We start from the raw sequence: 16,779 nt of genomic DNA, 5'->3' as shown, positions 1-16,779 counted from the left end.
TTTTCTATAGAAACACTCCGCACTCAATCACTTCGCGTACACCTGCTGAAGTTTTCCTGAAGCGTTTGCCCAGAATCACATTGTCCCTTCTAAAACCAAGTTTTGCAGGGGACATGGCTGAGCGTCTCAGAAGAGACACTGAACAATGCAACGACCGAAGAGGACCCGCAGAATCCTTCTCCGTAGGTGATGAAGTATACGTGAAGACCACACGAGGTGAGTCTGTGTCATGGCACGAAGGTACGGTCGAACAAGTTGTCAGTCCAGTCACATACATGATAAAAGTTCAAGGTCGACTACAGTTCACTCACGTTGACCACCTACGGCCAAGACAACCTACAATGTGGAATGAAGCCACCAATAATGCGACGCAGTTACCATGTCCAGGGAATAAAGATATCAGTCTGGGTGACTCAGAAGTTCAAAAAGGTCTTTGTCAAGAATTCTCTTCTCAAGAGGTCTTTTCCAGATTGCCAAGGCATGGAAGCGAGGGGCAAACCCAACCTTCTTCAAGGGATCAAACTCGGGAAACCGCACCAGAGCCGAGCCAGTCTGACGATGAGCCGTCACCGAGACCGCCACCTGACCTACCAACAGTTGCAGGAGGAGGCAATCTGGAGCTTAACACGACCGGGTCCAACCTCGAAGTAGAGGAGCGTAATTCTACTGGCAACCAGTCACCAGCACCATTACCCCGACGAAGCACTCGTGTGCGAAAACCCCCCGACAGATACTACAGAAGATTACAGGAAGAAGCAGTGTAAAAATTAAATGGCATTTTTTTTCACCAAGAAGGGAAGAATGTGATATCTGACAAGACAAGGGCTATATATAAGCCGAGGCGTCGTTAATAAAGTTTTACTTCCGTTCCTGGCTGCTTGCGTTTTTGTCTTTCTTCGATCACGACAGAACAACTCGGCTGTGGAAGTGAAACTTTATTAACGGATGCCTCGGCTTATATATAGCCCTTGTCTTGTCTTGTCAGATATCACAAGAAGTATTGTCTCTGCCATATCAGCACCTTCCGACCTGGCCGCATACTCAACGACGCATTAAACGCAGCTCAATTAACTGTTTATCATACCCCAAACTCCATTACTCGGGAGAGAGAGAGAACTTTTATTCGTCCAAAAGAGTGACTATCCCGCTCTTCGGGGGTTAGACCCGGAAGGTGGGACAGTCGCCTTAGTTGCAGGCCGGTAGTTCTTGGACTCCGGCGGCATCTTCGGCCAGTCGAACAATTTCTCTTTGGGCTCTTGGGTCTGAGCTTCGCAGAAGGGTCTCCCAGGCGTCTTTAGTTATAGTTTTAGCCCTGCCTGGTGACTTTGCACATTCCCATATTATGTGATCTAGAGATCTCCTTTCCTTACATAGTGAACATAGGTCTGATCGTAATTCTGGCCATATATGGTTGACAAGAACTGGGTTCGGGTATGTATTTGTCTGTAGCTTTCTCCATGCTAATGCTTCCTTTTTGCCTAACGTGCTGGTGGTAGTAGGACCCTCCTGCTCAATCTGTAGTGCATTGTTATTTCGCTATAGTTAATCAGGTCCTCTTGTTTGCCTTGCTCCGGTGGCACTCCTCCAGCCCGGTGTGTGAGATCTCGGGCTAGTTTGTGTGCCGCCTCGTTTCCGGGCACGCCTGCGTGGGCTGGCGTCCAAACAAGGGTGACGTCTCTTTCTATTCGCTTTTGATCGAGGATTCTACCCGCAATTTTTGCTATTACTCTAGCGGTGTAGCTCCTAATTGCACTTTTGCTGTCACTGACTATGTAGTTTGCCTCGGTCTGAGCAAGAGCCAGTGCTATTGCAGCCTCTTCCGCTGTCTGTATCGTTTTTGGGTTTATAGAAACTGCTGTAACCATTTCTCGCTTGCCATTGAGTACGACTGCATTCATTTTTCCTTTGCCGCAGTATGCAGCATCTACATATGCAATTCTACCTGAATTTTCTGTCTCGAATCTCCGTGTCTGTGTTTCGGCCCTTTTCTCTCGTCTTTGCTTATTATATTCAGGGTGCATGTTCTTTGGTAATGGGGGATATAGATTCGTTTCCGGACCTCCACTCTCATTTCCTCTGTCGTGTCCCAGTATTCCTTCGGTTGTATACCTATTTCCCTCAATATGTTCCTTCCACCCTTAGTTTTCTCTAGCCTTCTTTGTTGTGTAGCTAGTGTTGCCTCAATTATTTCATCTAAGGTGTTGTGTATTCCCAGCATCTTTAGCCTGTCCGTGGAGGTACCTGCCGGGAGGTGTAGTGCTCTTTTAATGCATTTTCTGATCATGCTATCGATCCTGTCTTTTTCGGCCTTTTTCAGGTCTAAGTATGGCGTTGCATACCCGACCCTGCTTATTACGAAAGCTTGTATGAGCCTTAATAGGTTACTTTCCTTAAGGCCTCCTTTTTTATTAGCTATTCTCCTTATAAGATTTGTCGTTTGTATGACCTGTCCTTCCCGTTTCTTTATAATTTCTCCGCCGTACCCGTTCGTTTGGAGGACATTTGCTCGACTTTCGGGTCTGCTGGTCCCTCCACTTCTATATTTACGTCCACTTGTTCTTTTTGCCTAAGGTGTTTCGGATTGAATATAAACAACTCCGATTTTTCTGATCAACATTTCATGCCCCTCTCTTTTGCATATTGTACAGTGCTATCGCCCGCACTTTTCAACATAGCCAAGCGTGGGCTTCCAAAAAAGCTAAAGAAAATAAAAGACATAAAATTCAGCCTATATGCGGATGACATTACCATTTGGACAAACAAAGGCAGCGATGCTGAAATCGAACAAAAATTGTAAGAGGCGGCAAGGTTACAGGCCCGAACAATCCACCATGCCAGACCTCACAGTGGGCCGTGGTCTGCGAGATGTCACCTGGCAGGTTACAAATGAAAAATTGCTCAGCGACCATTACATTATTCAAATCACTGTCCCTAGCCATACCCGACCGCGTAAACGTAAAATTTCCCACACAAACTAGAATACCTTTCGCACTATTCACGACACCTTTCATACTACTGGCAGTCTTCAGAGCTGGACAAAAGCACTCAAGCATGCGCAGAAACAAGCTACGCAGGAGAGTTCCATTTCAGCCCCATCAGACAATTCAGACCCTTACCTTGAACGCATCTCGAAAAGGCGGAAACGACTCTTGCGCACCTTTCGCACTCAGCCCAATAATTGTCGCCTGTCTGAGAGTGTCACCGAATTGACGCGACAGGTTTAAGAACACTTCGTTACATTTGACACGAATCAATGGAACAAAATTTGTAACACAATAAACGGCGCACTAAATCAAAAAGCAGCCTGGCACTTAGAGAACTCCTCGGGCCTCACCCGGCTCCTGTTCCCACTCTCGAGAAGCACTGTTCGCAACTAGACGCGGATGTCTTAACAACCCAACTCCGCGGTCTCTACATTCCTCCTACCTTACCTAGTATTTATCCTCTGTACACTGGTGCTTCCAATACAGAACTCGATGAGCCGTTTATCCTCTGGGATTTTGGTTGGGTACCAGAACAGCTAAAGCGGAAGCCAGTCCCAGGTGAACACCAGATTATGTACTCACTCATTCGAAATCTCTCTGACAAGGACAAAGAACATTTTCTGAGCACTATAAACTTACATTGGGAAGAAAGCACCGCCCCCCCCCCCCCCCCCCCCAGCATCTTGGAAACAATCACTTAATACCCTACTTCCAAAGCCAGGCAAACAAACTGCTTCAAAACCTCCGCCCAGTTTCTTTACCATCATGCCTGGGAAAGACCATGGAACTAATGGTGCTCAATCGGCTCGACGCTCCTCTTGAATGTACAGATTTCTTTTCCCACAACAAATTGGCTTCCGAAAAGGTGTGTCTACTCAGGACTTCTTTTTTCTCCTCATGCACGAATTTGACTCTCCGCCCTGTTACCAGATCCAAGCCATAGTGGCCCTTGATGTGCGTAAGGCTTTTGATAACCTGATACACGATTATCTATTAAACATCAATGCCTCTAATGGCTATGATCCAAAAATGTACGGCTACCTCACAGCATTTCTCCGCGACCGCACGGCCAAGTTCCGTCTGTCCGATTCTATATCTGATTCTTTTCCCCTCACACGTGGTACTCCTCAGGGCGCTACTCTGTCATCCACAATTTTTAATCTTGGAATGGTTCCCCTATCTCGTATTCTAGCGTCTATACCAAACCTAAAACATACATTCTATGCAAACGGCCTTACTCTCTGGTGCACTTATGAGTGTCTTGGAGCAGTAGAGGAGACCCTACAACAAGTTATCTTGATAAAGTAGGCTATTGCCCGCGCCTTAAAAATCCGAATTGCTGCTGTTTGCAAAAACTTGCTAACAATGCCAACATAACCAGCTAATCAATCTTACAGTGGCAATTCATCCCATCCCTAATGTATCGTCCTGCCGAATCCGTGGAATTCATATCCACGAGTCATCTAATCAGGTCAATGCATCTACAACCGTTAAGATTTGCAATCAGTTTATGCACTAGTTCGCCGCATAGTCAATAAGCATGCCGGGCTACGCGGGGGTCAAGTCAGGCAGCTTGTCCACGCATTAATACTTAGCAAAAGTTTATATACAGTTCCTTAACTTACTCTAACCTGTCGCCAAATACATCAGATTGAAGTTGCGCTTCATATATTGTACAAGGCTCCTCTTAACGTCTCTGTACATATGTCCACGGAGCGCCTATACTCTACGGGGCTGTTCTTGACCCTGGGAGACCTCCTACAACAACATCGAGACTGGCAAAGGGCACGTCTTTCTAGCACAAAACAAGGACATTGGATACTACAGCACATTGCACTCAAATCTATCGACCTCCCTATAATTATCCGTCCTTCTTTGCTCCCAGATAACCTAAGAGTAACCCCCATTCCAAAAAAATGTTGCACCCGATACTAACCCAGGTAGGCGTTCTGCTCGCGTTTCCAATGATGTTCACCCAACATATTCCACTATCGTCTACACAGATGCATCACGAAGTAACATTGGAGCGGCTGCTTACTCAATTGAGAGATGTAGCGATGTAGTGACGCATACTCTCGGTCCTTCATAGATCCTCCTCCTACAGCGACTCTCGAGACCCTGCCAAAAGGCGCCAGTATTAAAGACCTAGCACAAGCACCGCCCTAACCCTTCGGGATATACCATATACACTGACTCAATACAGGCTATACGCGCCATTCATAAAGGTCACATTCCTGAAGAACTGCAGGATAATCTACACAGAGCTCTCACCAAACTACGTCCCAACACTGTCACACTAAGGTGGATTCCTGGTCACGCTGGAATCCTAGGCAATGAGGCAGTGCATCGCCTCGCCCGCGAACTTCAACACCGGACGCCTGGGATTCCCTGGTCTTATCCACCCACGTGGGACACTACTTTTCACTACAAAAAAGAAATCAACATTCACTATGACAAGTAGTTTAGAAGAACTTCTTGTTGGGCGAGTTGGTGCATACTATTGTAGAAACAAGTTGCTCACAGAAGGACACACACAGGAAAAATAAACACAGGTAGGCAGAAAGAGCGCAAATTTTTTTTAGCCTGCATTTATGGGCAGTGTACACGCATGCCTACAAAAAGATAGGTGCGGAAAGAATGAGAGGGCAAATGACAACCTGTGCGACAATCAACCAAAGCCGCTCAAAAAATTCCTTTCCAAATTGTACAGGGAAACAGAAGTGTCACTAACACAATTATCGCCTTTTTTCTTGATATGATACGCCTCTAGAATTTCACGGGCTACTTTATCATTGCTCAAGCCTAGAATTCTAATGCTTGTAAACACTGGTTCACAACCGACGCATGCAGTGCAATGAGCAGGCAAATTTGCTCCTTCCTTATTTCTAATAGAATGCTGGTGCTCCCCTGCGCGTTCATTGACGCCGCGTCCTGTCTGGCCCACATACACACGTCCGCACTTGAGTGGGATCTGGTACACAACGCCCGTGGCACATTCTACAAATCTTTCGGCATGTTTAATATCGCGTGCTCTTCGTCGAGCGCCTTCCGCACTGATCTTTGGGCATAACCCTGCGAGCTTGCGTGGAGCTGAAAAAACCACAGGGATGCCATGCCTGTTTGCCACTTTTTTATGTTGTGGGCGACCTTGTGCATATATGGGACGACCGTAGTCTTTCTTCGGGACAATCACTCCGTACTGTTGGCGCTGTTCTCTTTTTTCACCTTCTTAAGAAGGTTCTCAGCCACAGCTGAGATGGCCTCACAGGGGAAGACGGCCGAAATCAGCCTGTTTATCTGGTTATCAAAACTGGTCTTGATTGCATGCGGGCATGACTTCGTGAGAGAAGATTCTAGGCACGAGCTGGCTATGGCTCTCTTAACTATCTTAGAATGAGCAGAATCGCAAGGAAGGAGCCCTTGCTGCGCTCTTGGAGTGTAGTGCCAGCAGACGTGATAAAAACTAAACTCCAGGCTAAGATCTAAAAACTGCAGCGCAGCTTTCGTCGGAAGTTCATGCGTAAACTTTAGACCCTTCCCATAACGTTTAAAAAGAGTTAAAATGCTAATCACTGTATGAGTGCGAGTCAAAATTTTTTGTTTAGATAAAACAATTAAAAAATCGTCAACGTAGCTAAACACCCTAAGTACCCCCTGGTTAGTAAGCCCCTGATTCAGGGATTGGTCAATAGCGGCTAAAAATATATTGCAAAGGGTCGGTCCAACGCAGGATCCAATGCAAATGCCTTGTCGTTGAATATAAAAGTCATCGTTAAAAGAAATGAAGGTGGCTTGGAAATAAAATTCTAGCAAGGAAATGAAGCTGTCTGCTGACACACCGGCTGAGTTTTGACTCGCACTCATACAGTGAATAGCATTTTAACTCTTTTTAAACGTTATGGGAAGGGTCTAAAGTTTACGCATGAACTTCCGACGAAAGGTGCGCTGCAGTTTTCAGATCTTAGCCTGGAGTTTAGTTTTTATCACGTCTGCTGGCACTACGCTCCAAGAGCGCAGCAAGGGCTCCTTCCTTGCGATTCTGCTCATTCTAAGATAGTTAAGAGAGCCATAGCCAGCTCGTGCCTAGAATCTTCTCTCACGAAGTCATGCCCGCATGCAATCAAGACCAGTTTTGATAACCAGATAAACAGGCTGATTTCGGCCGGCTTCCCCTGTGAGGCCATCTCAGCTGTGGCTGAGAACCTTCTTAAGAAGGTGAAAAAAGAGAACAGCGCCAACAGTACGGAGTGATTGTCCCGAAGAAAGACTACGGTCGTCCCATATATGCACAAGGTCGCCCACAACATAAAAAAAAGTGGCAAACAGGCATGGCATCCCTGTGGTTTTTTCAGCTCCACGCAAGCTCGCAGGGTTATGCCCAAAGATCAGTGCGGAAGGCGCTCGACGAAGAGCATGCGATATTAAACATGCCGAAAGATTTGTAGAATGTGCCACGGGCGTTGTGTACCAGATCCCACTCAAGTGCGGACGTGTGTATGTGGGCCAGACAGGACGCTGCGTCAATGAACGCGCAGGGGAGCACCAGCATTCTATTAGAAATAAGGAAGGAGCAAATTTGCCTGCTCATTGCACTGCATGCGTCGGTTGTGAACCAGTGTTTACAAGCATTAGAATTCTAGGCTTGAGCAATGATAAAGTAGCCCGTGAAATTCTAGAGGCGTATCATATCAAGAAAAAAGGTGATAATTGTGTTAGTGACACTTCTGTTTCCCTGTACAATTTGGAAAGGAATTTTTTGAGCGGCTTTGGGTGATTGTCGCACAGGCTGTGATTTGCCCTCTCATTCTTTCCGCACCTATCTTTTTGTAGGCATGCGTGTACACTGCCTATAAATGCAGGCTAAAAAAAAAAATTGCGCTCTTTCTGCCTCCCTGTGTTTATTTTTCCTGTGTGTGTCCTTCTGTGCGCAACTTGTTTCTACATCACTATGCCAATTTTACAGAAAATCTTGGTACACTTCCTCTTCTTGATAAATCTCTCACTACCACGCAAATACGCATTCGTAGACGCATGCAACTAAATACACTGCTTACTCCTGCCCGATCGTTTCTATACCGAAAGACATTCCTCCGCATGCCCAAATTGTTCTGAAAATATGCAACTTAGAACATTGCATGTTTTCATGCCCTGGCGCAATTCAATAAGCGCACTTTCTACACCCTCCCTCAACGTGGCGGGCTTGGCTAGCATCTGACCAGCTGAAATATCAGTTGGCCCTGGGGACCCTGGCTCAGGACATTCTTGGCGCTTAGTAATGCGCTGAATAAACTTGTTTCCTCCTCCTCCTCCTCCTCCTCCTCAGTATATATTGTTACATATATGCCCTACGGTTGTAGAAGACCGCTTTCGTCAAGCCCGACGGCCTGTACCAATTCAAGGTGATGCCTTTTGGTCTGTGTAATGCGCCCGCAACATTCGAACGCATGATGGATTCTCTTTTGCGCGGTTTCAAATGGACGACGTGTTTATGTTATCTCGATGACGTTCTTGTCTTTTCCTCGACCTTCGAGAGCCATCTCCATCGCCTTGAGACCATTCTTGGAGTCTTCCGAAGAGCTGGCCTTCAGCTTAACTCGAAGAAGTGTAGCTTCGGCCGACGCGAACTCAAGGTGCTCGAGGGAAAAAGATTCTTTAAACTACCATGGCCACAATACCGGACTTGCCATGGGACTGCAGTGATCTCTGAGAAGAGAACTTCATCAGTGACAGTGAACCTTTACGTCTTTCGACACGCTGGCTTAAAGCGTTTCGCACTTGAAACAAGGCTTTTCTGAGTTTTCGCGTGTGCAGGACACGACTCGTTTTCAATTTTGAACCCCGTGAAACACGGTAACTCGAACCACCTTTGCAGGCTGAAGTGTTCGAAACTATTTTGCCCCAGAAGGAGCGCAGCGGGGTTTGCGGAGCCTCTTCCAAGCGCACACCCCTGTGAGAGCCGGGCGCCAGGCCGGGGGACGCTTGTACCCATTTTTACCGGTGGGTGTGCGGCGGCGGGTTTCGAACGAACCACCTCCCGCAGCCGAGACGGACGTCCTAACCACTAGGCTCGGTGCTTGGTCACGTGGTCGACGCACTTGGCGTTCAACCCGACCCAGACAAAATACGTGCTGTAAGTGAATTTCCTTCACCCCGCTGTACCAGTGACGTGCGCAGTTTTCTAGGCCTTTGTTCCTATTTTCGGCGGTTTGTCCCCAACATTGCGGAGACGGCTCGTCCACTCACCAATCTTCTGAAGAACGACGCTCCATTTTGCTGGGACCAAGAACAATCTCAAGCATTTTCTGCGCTCATTGCGGCCCTCACCAACCCACCCATCCTGGCACACTTCAATCCCTCAGCACCAACGGAGGTACGCATCGACGCCAGTGGTCACGGTATTGGTGCCATTCTTGCCCAACAGCAGATGGGTCGCACTCGCGTCATTGCTTATGCCAGTCGCCTCCTTTCTGCGGCTGATATGAATTACTCGATCACTGAACGTGAGTGCTTAGCCCTCGTCTGGGCCATTACAAAGTTTCGCCCTTACTTGTTTGGCCGCCCGTTCTCCGTCATCACAAGACCACTACGCCTTATGTTGGCTTTCTACGCTGAAGGACCCTACTGGTCGCCTGGGGCGTTGGGCCCTCCGCCTTCAGGAATACACTTTTTATGTCGTCCACAAGTCCGGCCGGTTGCACGCTGACGCCGACTGCCTCTCCCGCAACCCGGTAGATCCACCACCCACAAGCGAGTGTGACGATGACACATGTGTGTTGGCCATCTCTGACCTTTTAAACATTCGCCATGAACAGCGCTCAGATCCCCAGCTTTGCAGCATTATCAATCGCCTCAGCACTAATCACCTTGATGCTACCCTTGCTTTGTTCGTGCTCCACAACGGCACCTTATACCGGCGGAATATGCCACCAGATGGCGCCGAGCTTCTGCTCGTAGTCCCCGAACACCTGCGCGCCACCGTTCTACAGCAATCGCACGACGTGCCCACTGCGGGTCATCTTGGTCTATCTCGCACGTACGACAGCATCCGCCGCCGTTCCTTTTGACCGGGCCTTTATCGCTCTGTTCGTTGTTACGTGGCTTCTCGTGACTGGTGTCAGCGACGGAAGAAGCCATCGGTGGTGCCTGCTGGATACCTGCAGCCGATTAACATTCCAGTAGACACGTTTTCCCGAGTTGGCCTTGATCTCCTCGGGCCTGTCCCACTCTCTTCGTCGGAGAATAAATGGATTGCGGTGGCCACGGATTATACTACGCACTACGCTGTCACCCGAGCGATACCCACCAGCTGTGCAACAGACGTGGCTGCGTTTCTTCTCCATGACGTCATCCTGCTCCATGGTGCTCCACGCCAGCTGCTCCCTGACCGTGTCCGTTGCTTTCTTGCTCAAGTAGTCGGCGAAATTCTCCGGTTCTGCTCCATTAAGCACTATTTCACCACCGCTTACCATCCACAAACGAACGGCCTCGCCGAACGCCTCAACCGCACGCTCACGGACATGTTGTCAATGTATGTATCGGATGATCACCGTGACTGGGATGTTACTTTGCCGTTTGTAACGTTCGCATATAATTCCTCCCGTCACGACACAATGGGCTACTCACCCTTCTATCTTCTATACGGCCGCGACCCTCCCCTTCCGTTTGACAGCGTACTGCCTCCCACCGTTAATGCCAGCTCCTATGTTCGTGACGCCATATCTCGAGCTGACGCCGCACGGGTTATTTCTCGCCGCCGACTAGCTTCCTCCCAAAATTCCCAGAAACGCCGCCATGATTCTCGCACCGCGAGGTCCACTACTCTCCGGGCTCTCTCGTCTTGCTCTGCACTCCCGCTCGTAGAGTTGGGCTGTGTGAGAAGCTCTTGCCACGCTACGCAGGACCCTACCGTGTCTTACGGCCAGTCACTCCTGTGACATACGAGATCACCCCTGTGCATCCGCCGCAACAGTCCGCTATGCCACGTACCGAGATCGTTCATGTCGCCCGAATGAAGCCGTACTACACCTGCAGTAGTTCGACATAATGCGCACCGAGACTGCGATTTTCGTGGGGGGGGGGGGGGGTTATGTTACATATATGCCCTGCGTCGCTGGATGTTGAAGAAGAGGATGATCAACAGTAGTGACGCGAAGGGAAGATAAAGCTGAAGAAACCGTTGGAACTTGCCTGAACACTTGCTGTGTTCTGCTCTACTCTGCTGTGAACACTTGCCCATCACCTGCTGTGGTTTCCTGTGCTAGCCTTCTGCCCCGTATCAATATTATTGTGGTAGTATCCGTTGGTTTGTTCCCTACGCTGCGGCTATGCGCCTTAGCGAAACGCTTGCGTCGCTCCGTGTTGCCACAGCGAGGAGCCGTATTTCGAGGCAATAGCCCCATAGTCAGCGAACTTGCCGGGGCCCAAGGCAGATACATATAACCATTTGAAGAGCGAACGTCTTTGGCGCAATACGAAGTCCCTCTAGGATGTATCGGCCAGCTGCGGGACAGCTTAGCTGATCCCTTTGGGCAATATTTGCCTGTTCAGCAATCTCCGCAAGCAGGTTCATGCCGCTGTGCGCGTACAGCTCTTTGAGAGGTGTGTGTTTCGGCAGACCCGTGAAAATGCGGATGGCTTCTCGATTGAGCTTTTCAAGATTTTCAGACTGTCTTCGTGTGAGGATGTGAAAATTGTATTCATACATGATGCGGGAGTTCAGAAGGGCTGTAATAAGCTGGCAGATCTCTTCATTTGTACCCCACTGGAGTCTGGTTACTCTGCTAATGAGGCGTAAGCGCGTCTTGCCCTGTGACCTTACTTTACTGACAAATGTTGTGCCCTTTTTGTCTTGGTCTAGATACGCCATTAGAATTCATATTCGGACTGCTTCCGCCTGCCTGAGTCGACCATTCAGAATTACAACGTATTCAGTCTTCTCCGGCGATGCAGACATGCCCATGGTTGTTAAGAGATCTCCGATGGTATCTAGGCCTTGTTGGAGAGTGTTCTTGTTCACCCAGAGAGCCTGTCGCAGGGACGGAATGGCAGCGGAAGTTTCGCCAGAAGCGGCGGAAGTCTCGCCAGAATAACATTGAATAATGTGGGCGAAAGAGCCGCTCCTTGTGGTACGCCGATATTGTTGGGCATTGGATTGCTAACATGATCGCCTACATTAATTTGGTATGTTCGGTGGGCAAGAAAGTTCTTAATGAACGTAACTAGAGGGCCATGTACTCCAACTAACTTGGCGCTCTCGATGATGGCTGTATGGGGTACAGAGTCGTATGCCTTGCGGACATCTACGGCAACCACGGTTCTCGGTTGCACCGACGAGTGCACGTCAAGATCCTGATGCCGCCGCATGAGGAGCACGTCCTGGGCGCTTAGCCCCCGGCGGAATCCTGTTTGGTGAGGATGAAACACGCTGTTCATTTCTAGAAGCCAAACAAGGCATTCCAGGACCATGCGTTCCATAATCTTGCACAGAGTGCTGGTCAGTGCTATTGGCCGCAAATTGCTGAATTAACTGGGTGGCTTTCCGGACTGAGGAATCGGTATAGAAACTGATTCGCTCCAGGGTCTAGGAAATGTACATGTCGTACAAATATTGTGTATGGCGTCGATGAGGCGCTCAATATAGACGTCCGGCAGGTTGCGAAGTTCCGAGACAGTAACCCCATCTGGTCCCGGTGAGCTGGTGGTGTTTGCCGTTGCTAAAGCTGTGTGCTGCTCAGAAATGTAAAAAAGGTTGACCGAAATCCTGGCGAATTGGTACATTGCAAATTGGAGTATTTTGAGTTTCGGAGTAATTGGCGTAAATTGAAGGATCCATTATAGTAGCAAGTTGCAGGAGAAACTCGTCACAAGCCTGAATAGCCAGCTGTTCTTGTTATGCGCATGCGGAGAGCAGTTGTTTCTGCTGCAGTACGGCGTTCTAATTTTCCTTGCCAGGTGCGAGACAGCTGCCATGTGCGTTGCGAAGTCATGTTACCATTAAAGCTTGAGCAAAAACATGCCACCAATCCGAGGAAATTTTGTTGCCGTAATCACGCGTCACAGCCGCAATTAAGCTCAGATGGCGCCTTAGGAATGGGTTCTTCCTTTTGCTCGGTACTCACGCAGGACGTCACGGTATTGTTTCCAAAGATTTACGAGATGAAGGTCGGGAGAAGGTGGGTCCTCCATTACCTGGTACTCCTTCGCAGCTAAAACCTTGGCCTGCCGCACTTCCTGTACAAGCTCAGCCAAACCCTGGTGCTGATCTCGGTCTGCCGCAGTATCAATCAATCAATCAATCAATCAATCAATCAATCAATCAATCAATCAATCAATCAATCGATCAATCAATCAATCAATCAATGAGTATCTTCAACGGTCCGTTCCATTTGCTTCCGGAACACGTCCCAATGGACTACACTGGCCGTACGTTTAGACCGGGCTGTCCTGTGGTCCTAAAGTGCAATAAATATAGGAGTGCGGTCACTCCGCCACGTGTCCTGGTACACATCCCAAGTGAAAAATAGGGGATGGCTTGTCCATGCAAGGCCAGTCGTGGTGTCACCTTGGAGGTAATTCAGACTAACACGGGTAGCTTGGGTGGGGTCGTCGAGAAGACTGAAGTGCGTCACATTCATCGCGCGCATGTAGTTTGAGCCGTGATGCATGTCTCTCCTCGATCCCGGGTGTTTCATGTCAAGTCACTGCCAGTAACGACAACAGCATCAGCGTGCCCCTTTTGAAGGCCCGAGATCCAAGACCAATCAATTGGAACGCTGCTGCAAATAGAAGGTTGTACGTTAATCGATACAACCACTACTTCGCGTCGAGACAGCTTGAGGACGGCCCCAATGATCTCCTGGTAAGCTGCACACCATCGTCTGATTTAGTTCAGTATGTGGAAAGTGCGTGGTCCCCAAAACCGTTGCATTGCCTTTATACGCTACTCCATGCCTCACGGTGCCGTCTGATCTAGTCACTGGTCACTGGCGATGCAGTATGGTTGGTTCCTGATAAGGTATATATCCTGGAAGTGTCAGAGTTAGAACTCGGGTTTCTTGCAGTAGGAGCACAGTGGGACCCATCCCTGTCGAGTAGCGGAGCAGACATTCTGCCTTTTTGCACGCAAAAGAACGGCTATTCCACTGAAAGATCCACGTAGCTCTTGGCTGCAGGTTAGACGGTTGGCTAGAGCCCATCATGGTTACGTTCCAGAACTTGAGTAAGCCTTATCAACTGGTTTTGGCTTCCGCTTATGACTTGCAGAGCAGCAACCATTTGGCTTTGGCCGCGCTGAATTCATACGATCCATACGCTGAACAAAAGCGCGATAAGACTGTGGTGGGCTTGCGTGGCCTCGCGAGCAGAATGGAACTGGTGGTCTTCCTTGGAAAACTGGCTTATGGGCTGCTGCGCTGGCGCAAGCGAGGCGTCCTTACGGGAAACGGTGAATGGGTTGCAGGAGGTTAGGTTAGGAATACGGAGCTCAGTCCCTACATCACGAAAATACACACACGGTGAGGATATCATCGCTACAGCAGCCATCTGGGGCATAAAAAGTCCTTAATGTGCTCAGGATGCTGTTCAACGGTAGTGCACTAAGCACACGAATGTAAAGAACGTTTCTCTGGTTTTTGCATGCCTACTATGAGGCGCATCGCTAGGTTGCCAAATAACTCCGTGTTGCCGTGCAGCCAGCACTTTGAAGGTGAGATCATTGCTTGCAACGCAGCGCCTACGTTCCAAAAATTTACATGTGGCGAGGCTATCTTCGCTACCGGAGGCAGCCAGAGACTAAAACGCGTCGTCAGTGAGCCCACCACCCATTTCGACGGCAGTGCACCAAGAGTACGTATCTAACGAACATTTTCTGCTATTGCAGATATTCTGCGAGGCTCATTTATACCTCGCAACAAAAACGCCATGCGCTTGGCCAGGCAGCACTTTGTAAATAAGATTATCGCCTGCAATGCAGCTCATGCGTCAGAGAAATTTACCTACATGGGGCAAGAGTATTAGCACTACCGGAACCGTACAGGGCATAAAAAGAGCGTCCGCAATGAGCTCACCACACAGTTTGACGTTAGTGGACCGTCCACACCGATCTAAGGGACGTTATCTGTCGTTGCATGTCTTCTGCAAGGCGCATTTCTACCTCGCAATCAAACTACCTTGTTCCCGGACAGCCAGCAGTATTGAAATAAGATCATCGCATGCAACGCATGGGCAGGACATGTAGTACGAAGAGAGGATAACCGATGGTCGCTGAGGGTAACAAATTGGATTCCAAGGGAAGGAAAGCGTAGCAGGGGGCGGCAGAAAGTTAGGTGGGCGGATGAGATTAAGAAGTTCGCAGGGGTCAAGTGGATGCAGCTAGCACAGAACCGGGTCAATTGGAGAAATATGGGAGAGGCCTTCACCCTGCAGTGGGTATAATCAGGCTGATGATGATGATGATGATGCAACGCAATGCCTGTGCTACGGAGATCTTCACGGGGCGAGCCTATCAGCGCTACCTGAGTCATCTGGTGCTTAAAAAGGCTTCTTCAATGATCTCACTACGCAGGTCGTCAGCAAAGCACCAAGCACACTAATGTAAGGGGCGTTCTTTGCTACTGCAAGTATTCTACAAGGCGAATTTCTGCCTCGCAACAAAAACGTCGTGTGCCCGGATAGCCTGCAACGAACTGCCTACGTCACGGAAATCCACACAGGGCGAGGTTATCTGCGTTACCGGAGCCATCCAGGGGCATAAGATCTCGTCCTCAATGAGCTCATGAAGCACTTAGATAGCAGTGCACCAAGCAAACTGTTCTAAGCAACGTGCCCTGCTTTTGCCAATCTTCTGAAAAATATCCTTCTGTAAAATATTTGCCGTTCTTGGCTCATCCTCATGCTGCGATACCCACGCGTCTAGTGACCTTTTCTCTATAGTATAAAATGGATAACCATCCAGAATGAGTAGACAGTTCAGTTCACACTCTGTGTATTCGTTCCTATGTTGAGGTTTAGCCCTCAATCTGTATGTATAATGCCTGATAAGCACACTATACAACTAGCTAGATCCCCTTCTCTGTTTCGTGTTTCGCTCTTCAGCTGAATTTACCTTGGGGGGCAGCGTTAAATACAGCTACAGAGGTGTCCGAGGTGCAGAAGCCGCACGCTTTAGACACAGCTACCAGCGAAGAAATGACTGAAATTTGCTTTCACTACCCGTTTTTTTTCATCAAATTAGTAATGCGCATGAAAGAAACAGCAAAGTTGGATGTACGTTTGCTATGCAGGGCAGAGTGGTCGATTAACGCACGATCGACATCGAGAAAGGCGGACTATGTTTAGCGAGATGACTGCGATTCGACCGGACGCTTCCAAAGTTGCAGAAGCATATAAATTGTGTGCTTACAAAATAAACTAGTAATCCTAGCAGTTTTAAAAGGGAATTAATTTTACGAGGAAAATGTTGGCTCAAATTTTTGCTGATTGCTTGTGGGCAGCATGAACACGAAAACAAGGTTTTAGCTTTAAACAGCGTCTTTTTCTCTGTACCCAATCTCGCTTTTCATTACGTGCGCTTTGGTGTTGTTTCGAGTCGGCTCCACCAATCTACCAGCTCTGTTGAAGCAATTCATATTCATTCTGCTGAAACTACCCGGAAACTGGCCAGGTACGGGTAGAAAGGAGTCGGATATTGTATGAGGACGAGAAAAGAGGAACAACATCTGTGAGTGATGAAATTTAGACATTTTAATTCCTCCACTCAACAGTCGAAGATACCATCCAGTGCGAGATGTGGCATAAA

General features: G+C 48.5%; 1 protein-coding gene across 1 annotated transcript in view; it reads right to left on the bottom strand.

Moving 5' to 3' along the window:
• The window catches only part of LOC146206903 (uncharacterized), a 220,557-nt gene that overhangs the window by 30,465 nt on the left and 173,313 nt on the right, over window positions 1-16,779 (bottom strand). The window lies entirely within an intron of this gene.

Source organism: Amblyomma maculatum, chromosome 1 (assembly GCF_055883805.1).
Source record: "Amblyomma maculatum isolate TAMU_Amacu chromosome 1, ASM5588380v1, whole genome shotgun sequence".
In the NCBI taxonomy this organism is placed as follows: Eukaryota; Metazoa; Arthropoda; class Arachnida; order Ixodida; family Ixodidae; genus Amblyomma; species Amblyomma maculatum.
Note: the sequence above shows the minus strand (reverse complement) of the source record. Positions and strands in the feature narration are given on the sequence as shown.